The sequence below is a fragment of the Oryx dammah genome, unplaced genomic scaffold, assembly GCF_014754425.2.
Source record: "Oryx dammah isolate SB20612 unplaced genomic scaffold, SCBI_Odam_1.1 HiC_scaffold_10, whole genome shotgun sequence".
NCBI lineage: Eukaryota > Metazoa > Chordata > Mammalia > Artiodactyla > Bovidae > Oryx > Oryx dammah.
The window spans coordinates 10,493,172-10,495,699 of record NW_024070194.1 but is presented as its reverse complement, the minus strand read 5'-3'; the positions used below and the strand labels follow the sequence as shown (position 1 = coordinate 10,495,699).

General features: G+C 40.3%; 1 non-coding gene across 1 annotated transcript; it reads left to right on the top strand.

Annotated features, from left to right (window-relative positions):
- The first annotated feature begins 1,685 nt into the window (after positions 1 to 1,685).
- LOC120869641 lies at positions 1,686 to 1,791 on the top strand. The gene has a single exon (XR_005722608.1). It is a non-coding gene; the product is annotated as a U6 spliceosomal RNA (small nuclear RNA).
- The last annotated feature ends 737 nt before the right edge of the window (positions 1,792 to 2,528 follow it).

Below are 2,528 nucleotides of genomic sequence, written 5' to 3'. Positions count from 1 at the left end.
GACTATTTATTATGTGTCACATGCTTGTCTACCATTGTTATAAGTATTAGCTCATTTAATCTTCATAAGAACCCAGTGAGGTAAGAATTAGTATCCCCCTTTGTACTGTGGCACAGAGAGGTACCACAATTACTGAGGTCACACAGCTCCTGAGTAATAGAGCCAGGATTTGATTCCAACTCATCAGAATCATATTTAATTATGGCCTTTGCTATACATTTGAATACAGTTGACCCTGAACAAAGTCAGGGTTACAGGCACCCATCCTTGGTGCAGTCAAAAATCTGTGTATAACTTATATCAGCCCACCTTACAAGTGGTTCCTCCATAGCAGTGGTTTCTCCAGTATCCACAGTTCTGCACCCGTGGATTCAACCAACCATGGATTGTGGTTGGTTGAATCCATGGGTTGAATACAATAATAGTATTGTAATATTTACTATTGAAAAATATCTGCATAAATGTGGATCCACGCAGTTCAAATCCGTGTTGCTCAAGGGTCAACTGTATATTTTAAAAGATCTTTTGATTAATAATAATAATGATAATGGGTTTCCCAGGTGGCACTAGTGGTAAAGAATCTGCCTGCCAGTGCAGGAGACATTAGAGATGCGGATTCAGTCCCTGGGTCGGGAAGATCCCCTGGAGGAGGGTATGGCAACCCACTCCAGTATTCTTGGCTGGGTAATCCCATGGACAGAGGCAGCCTGGCCGGCTAATGGTCCATAGGGTCTCAAAGAGTCAGACACGACTGAAGCAACAGCACGCACGCACGAGATAATGATAATAGCAATAATCATGAAATATATTTTAAAACTTTTAAAAATAGTAATAATGATAATATATATACACATACACATATTTGGCTGCACCACCAAGAGACCTATGGGATCTTAGTTCCCTGACCAGGGATTGAACCTGTGCCCCCTACAGCAGAAGCGTAGTCTTAGCAGCTGAGTGCCAGGGAAGTCCTAAATTTTTTAAGCATTCAAGTATACCTCCAAAGTCTAACCCAGTAGAGACAATTTATATTCTAACTTGAATGATCAGATTTACCTGTTGTGTAGACCACAGAATAAAGCATGCTGGGGGCCACTTCTGCTAAATTAAAGCTGGAGTGGAAGACTCAGATGTTTACAGGACCAAACAACGAGGTCCTACTGAATAGCACAGGGAACTATATTCAATATCCTGTGGTAAACCATAGTGGAAAAGAATATGAAAAAGAATGTATATACATATGGGTATAACTGAATCACTTTCCTGTATAGTAGAAATCAGCATAGCATTGTAAGTCAACTATACTTCAATAAAATAATTTTTTAAAAATAGAGGTACTATGTGACTAACAAAAATTAAAATGCTTACAGGGCCAGGTGGGCAATATTGATGGGTAAGGTGGGCCTGTACAATAGGGGGTGGTGGGGACTGTGGCAAAATGGGAACGGAAAGCATTGTTGAGAAGGGGCAGCCGGGATTCAGCTCCAGGCACTTGAGATCGGGGGCCCAGCAACAGCAGATCTTCTACGAGAGACCAGACATTGATTTTTAACAGCAACCAAGACAGTGAAAACAAAATAGAAACACTCGGTGCATAAGCCAAAACTTCTCTGTGGGTCAGACCCAGTCCCTGCCCACTACCCCCAGTGACCTGTTTTGTTTTGTTTTGTTTTAATCACTATTTGGTGCTTGCTTCAGCAGCACATACACCAAACCGGAAAAAGACAGAGAAGATTAGCACAACCCCTGTGCAAGGATGACGTGCAAATTCATGAAACTTTCATATTTTGGGAAGGGGATATATGTAACATATAGCTGACTCACTTTGTTGTACAGAAGAAACAAATACAACATTGTAAAGCAATTAAACGCCAATAAAAAAAAGAAAATAATACATGCAAAAACATTTAAACGTTTTAAAAATCACTTTTTGAAATTGTGGTATATTCACACAATGGAACGCTATACAGACACACTCCAGCTGTAAAAAATGCGGATGACTCTCTCAAACACAAGCCAGATACAAACGAATCCGCCCTGTATTCCATGTCTATGAAAGTTCAACAGACCAAAATAACCTAGGGTATTAAGGGTCAAGATCATGGTACTCTGTTAACAGGTGAGCTGTGAATGACTGGAAGAGACACAAGGAGGGCTTGAGGGGCTGGCCAGGGTCCCTGTCTTCATCTGGGTGCCAGGGACATGTGGTGTTCTCTTTGTGAGGATTACTGAGCTGTACGCTTAGGCTTGGTGCTTTTTTTAAAAAAATGTATGCTGTATACTTTAATTATATAAAAATTTTGAAACATACATGTACACAGACTTTTACCATTTGGAAATATTTCTATGGATGAAGTAGGATTGTGCTTGAACACAAAGGAAACCAAATGCTGGAATAATTGACTTCAGAGGCTGGGTTTCCCTGCAGAAAGCCTCTGAGAGCTCTTTGTTGGGTATATAAAAAGAACACATTGTCAGGAATGCCCTGATTTGAAATTATGGCATTCAATAAAACAGCTCCATTTTTC